Below are 5574 nucleotides of genomic sequence, written 5' to 3' on the forward strand. Positions count from 1 at the left end.
GATTTCCCCCATGCTCCGCCACCATTTTGTTTTGTCAAATGAAGCAAATGTCCACACTGAGCGGCGTCTACTTTAAGAAGAAAAGGAACATTACTCCAGATGCTCTACCAGAAAACGGCTGTTGATGGAAAGGTTCGGCGGCCCACTTCCGGAGCGGTCACAAGGGAAATCAGCTCCACGTGAGCCCCCGCCATGTGTGTCCCCAGCAGCCCAGGCTCTGCGGAGCTGTCACTCTCCTGGGGCTGCCGGGCTGCGGACGCCCCTCCCTGCATGTCACTGCACACAAATCCTCGGCGATTCCAGAGTCAGAGCGACAAGAATCATTTCCTGTCTTTCACACTCGTTCGTCCTCACCTGGCCTTGGTGAGACTGCTCAAATGGCTCAAATGGATCATTTCAAACACTCCGTTCCCAGAGTTACCTCCTAAAATAATAGACATGTGTGAAAACAGAACAAAGTTTGCTGTTGGAAAACAAATCCTTCCAAACACTGTACTTAGAATTGTAACGTTTTTCTCAAGGTTCATGAAAATATCACCCACAAAAGCCACACAGAGCATGCCAGGGGCAAATGTGACTCCAGTCAGCCCTGTGATCTGCACGGCGGTGTGCCCAGCCTGTGTGCCAGCCCAGGTCCCAGGGGACCTGTTATCCAGTTCTAGGTCAGTGTTATTGGCTTGGATTTTTTCATACCTGACTTCCCCATGGACATAAATCCCAGGGTTCTACTCATTTCCAGCTGTTAGTTTATCACTACTTCTGGCACACTGCCAGTGTCCCCCAAATTGTTGAACAGGTATGAAGATAAAGTGTTGGAAAAGGCTAAGCAAGGAATGTCTTAGAGTTTGCAGGACTATTTTTTTTGTTCACAAAAAATCAAGGTTACAGCTGTGCCATTTTCTTGAGAGCACAATTATGCTGGAGAAGCCCCATCCATACAACAGTGAAAAAAGCTATTAGCCCATCCGAGAGGCTTGTGTGGACTAGAATGCGCCAGTCAGTAGAGAGGCAGGCACCGATGGTGACACCATGTTCCTACTCATTTGCCTGCTCTTGTGATTCTCTCCTAATCCACTAGGAGCTGACAAGAGGAAATGATGGGAATGATTGCATGTTTGGAGTGACAGATGTCTATGAAAGGTTGACTGCCAATTTAAAATGATTTACAAGTGCCAGCGTGTGACTCTGACAATGAATGAAGCTCTAACCAGAGCAGGCTGGGCTGAAATAGAGGTTGCGAGGAGAGCGCTGGCCAGGTTTGCCAGGCATGCTAATTGGGATGACATCATTTTCTCTTCATATAAAACTGTCATCCAAGCTTCTATTGTCCAAGTCGTCTGCCCTCTTTAGAGGTGGTAGAATACGGTGATCCACTTAAAGTGAGCACTTTCCTTCATACTGAACTAAGAAAACTGAAGAAGAGAATAGTTCATCAGAAATCATTGTTTGACAAATAGTGTTCGCTCAATATAGTTTTTTAAGTTTTAACCTTACACGATTACATATTCTTATTAAACAAAATGCATTCAAGACTCAACCTGTATGCATAAATCAACTAAAAACAGACCTGGAGCCAAATGTATGAATTTGTATTGAACTATACCAAAGACAAAAGATTCTAGAGGAAATGACTCATTAATCCAGCCACAAAAACACCACTTTACCTCAAAACAGCGTGCTGTAAGAGTGACCGTGGCAGAAATCTGAGGGAAGGCCACAGCCTGCGACTGCCGACCTCAGCCTCACTCTCCATCCTCCCCGCCAGCCCCCGCCTCTCTGACTGGCTTGCTACAGTTGTCTATCACTAAGCACCCGCTATCCAGAAATGACTGTCAAAGACTTCACAGGTTTTTATTGCCCTCGGACACAGTGAAAATTCTCCACTGGTCTGTCAGGCCCTCTTTGCCCGGCCTCAGCCTCCCTCTTCGCCGGCATGTAGACGCCTTCTCCTGGCCTCCTCAGTCTCTAAATACCCAGAAGTCCCCACAGGGGACCGCGTGAGCCACACCCACCATGCACACCAGCCACCTGCTCTCGGACTTTGGCCTCACGGCGGCAGGTGTGCCAGCCACGCCTCCCCCCATCACGCAGTCAGTGGAAGTAATTACTTCTTTCCACCCCAATGTTTCCAGAATGTAAACTGACCCCTGTGTGTATGTGCCTGGCTGCATCTGTCTTCTCTACAGGATGCCCACCGGATGACAAGGGCTGGGACCTTGGCTGTGTCTGGAAGTCTACCTGTGGCCTGGAACTTTCCAGCGTGTAGGGAGTTCTCGTACTGGTGGAAGAGCACTGAAGGGGCCATTGCACACACACCACCAGCAAAGCCTTTGATGTGCACCTTCGTGGCCAGCCCTCACGGGACTCTGACCAGGGACACTCTCTGACAGTTCCTTCCTCAACTGCTGAGCGGCTTGCCGGGTAGCAAAGCTAGTGGAAAATCCACCTGTGCCAGGGTCACCCCCAACAGCCGCGAATGCCCTGGTGCTCCAGGAGGGGCGGCAGTGCTCGATAGGAAACGTGCTCCTCGCCTCACGCCAGTGACCGCGACCCTGTACGGCGCCTCCACAACAGAATGTGTGTTTAAAATAATAAAAGGAAAAGAACACACCTAACTAGTAATATACTATTGCATACAGTAAAGCTGTATACGACAGATTTGTAGTTCAGTATCGCATTAGAGTTCACGTGTGCGGTGTCTCACATGGGCCTGGCATATCCAAAGATGAGGGTCATAATTGATGGGGTTTTTTTTCAATCTTTTCAAATGTATTCTTGTCTGAACGTCCTCAAGAGACGAATGTGCACAGGACGCATGCATGGGTCTTGTGTTTGTCCATCCTCTCTGTCCACAACCACACAGCGCCTGAAGCACAAGCGCCCCAGCAGGCTGTCCCCACCGTCCCCTGTCCCTCTGTCCCCAACCCCCCATTCCCACCATCCCCACCGTCCCCCGTCCCTCTGTCCCCAACCCCCCATTCCCGCTGTCCCCGCTGTCCCCTGTCCCTCTGTCCCCAACCCCCCATTCCCACTGTCCCCGCTGTCCCCCGTCCCTCTGTACCCAACCCCCCATTCCTGCTGTCCCCGCTGTCCCCTGTCCCTCTGTCCCCCTGTCCCCCAGTCCCCGCCGTCCCCCTGTCCCTCTGTCCCCCTGTCTCCCAATCCCTGCTGTCCCTGCCTTCCCCATCCCTCTGTCCCCGTCCCTGTCCCCCTGTCTCCCCATTCCCGCTGTCCCTGCCATCCCCTGTCCCTCTGTCCCCCTGTCTCCCAATCCCTGCTGTCCCCACCGTCCCCTGTCCCTCTGTCCCCCTGTCCCTCTGTCCCCACCATCCCCCTGTCCTGCCATCCCTGCTGTCCCCCTGTCCCCTGTCCCCACCATTCCCCTGTCCCTGCCATCCCCCTGAGCATCCTGCTCAGATGGCCTGAGCCAGCCCAGGGGACATCTCTGGAGGCTGCTCGGAGTCCACGAGTATTCAATGGCTGGCTGGACGTGGCACAGTCTCTGAGACGTGCCCAGAAGCCACACAGCCATCAGAATAGACAGAGAGAAGTTTCACAACTGAAATCAGCCCTGTTGCGTAAGTGCTGGCCGGCTGATCTGGTCCAGCAGTCCTGAGCTCTGGCCCAGGAGGACCCAAGCCCTGGCCCCCAGCACTGTGTCCCCATGGCAGGCGGGGTCTGCACCTCTGTGCTCAGCAGCACCCTGTGCCTGCTTATCACACGCAGCTACCTTGCTCGGCTTCGGCTCGAATGCCCGGACTTCACCCTGATGTGCTTTTGTCGGTTTGAGTACTGCCTAAATAACAGCAATCACAATTATATAGAAGCCACAGAGGCGTAGGTGGTGGTTGGGTTGCGAGGCACTAAGTCACAGTCTGATTCAAATTCTTCAGCCTTCTCTGCCAGTCTCCCGGGCCTTCAACACACAGTGCCAATTTCTCCAAGGTGTTAGGACAGAGGCACTGCTTCAGGAGCCATGAGACCTGTTCACGCGGCTTCAGTCACACACCCCACAAAGCCGAATAACACAGGAAGATGGGGCGAGTTCCCCACCCAAGGCTTGAAAGAGGAGCACAGCGCGCTCCCCGAAGTGAGGAGCACGGCGTGGTCCCCGGAGTGAGGAGCACCGGCGTGCTCCCCGAAGCCTCCACACCTGCAGCAGGAGGGCTGCAGAAAGAGGCTGAGGGAGGCGAGATCAATGCCCAGCAACACCTGGCGCTGAAACACAGCTGACACCAGGTTCGTGGCTTCTAGGCCAAAATGAGCTGTGTGGAGCCTCAAGTTTGCAATAGAATCATTGATTTCTGAGCTCCTGGAGCCCTCAGTAGCGACTGCTACATGTAATGAAAATGTATGGATTTTTCCATTTAAAAAAATAAAAGGCAGACACATGGCACTGGAAAATGTCATCAAAATCAGAACCGCGCCACCGGTCCAGTAGCAAGTAAGTGGAGGGTGCTGGGTGAGATAACTGGGAGATTAGAGCTAAGACCTGGTCCAGTACAAGAGCGAGGGTCACTGCTACTCCCCACCAACGCAACTTTAATGGTGTGCAGTGTGCTGAAAACCGCCGAGACCTAGAGACTTCTCCTAGGTCCCTCACTTGGGTGAACCTAAACATCAATAGCCAACAAAAACCACAAACCCACAAAAACCACTCCAGTGAATGAGTAGAAAACTGATAGATAGGTGAAGATAGGTAGACTGAGGATAGATAGATAGCTTAGTCTCTATGTATACACACATACACATAACATTTCTACAGATGATGGTAACGGGGATGTTGCAAGCCATCTGTGTTCAGTAGGAAAACGTTCACAGCCCATACCACGAGCAGGTCATACTACCGCCTATGTCCACGGGGACCAGGGCTGGCACCAGTGCACACTGCCCGCACATCTGCACTGCGATCACCCTCTGTTTATAGCAGACAAGGCCACGTCCGAGTTCACAGAGGAGACAGCTTCTCTCCAGCGTGAAGACTCGCACTGCTGCACACATCTCTGCTCTTCCAGTCAGAGAGGGCACACACCCCTCCGTGTGCGTGGGGACTTTACTTACAAGTACTTTCTATGTAAAGTTACTCCAATGTTCACAAGCACCCACGAAGCACCACAAGTACAATGCACTACTGTACACTCCCGGGCAGAGGCCGCGCCACTGACCCCGGTCAACGGCTGACGGAGCTGACGCTGTGGTGAGCAAGATGGTGGAGTGGAAATCCTTCGCACAGGCCCTACTCACACAAGTGGCCCCCAGCGGCGCCACTCCCAATCCAGAAGTCAGCGCGGGACTCTGGGACAAGTGGCCTAGAAAGGCTGATGAGCTTTAATCTGCCCAGGATACAGAGGGGGAAAGGAACGTGGGCAGCAAGGACACAAAAGAAGACACATGGGTGTGTGCAGGGTTGGAATTGCGAGCAGAGCATGGGTCAGCCAGGATGGCAGGAGGAGGGGGGATGATGACCACTCTTCCTGAGCAACGTGCATAAAGAAGGAGTTCATCAGTGAATCCAGGAAGAGAAATCCTCCCAGGCACACACTGAACGCTGCTATCCCCCAGGACACCCCAACA

This window comes from Dipodomys merriami, unplaced genomic scaffold (genome assembly GCF_024711535.1).
Source record: "Dipodomys merriami isolate MVZ:Mamm:240054 unplaced genomic scaffold, mDipMer1.0.p SCAF_2, whole genome shotgun sequence".
NCBI lineage: Eukaryota > Metazoa > Chordata > Mammalia > Rodentia > Heteromyidae > Dipodomys > Dipodomys merriami.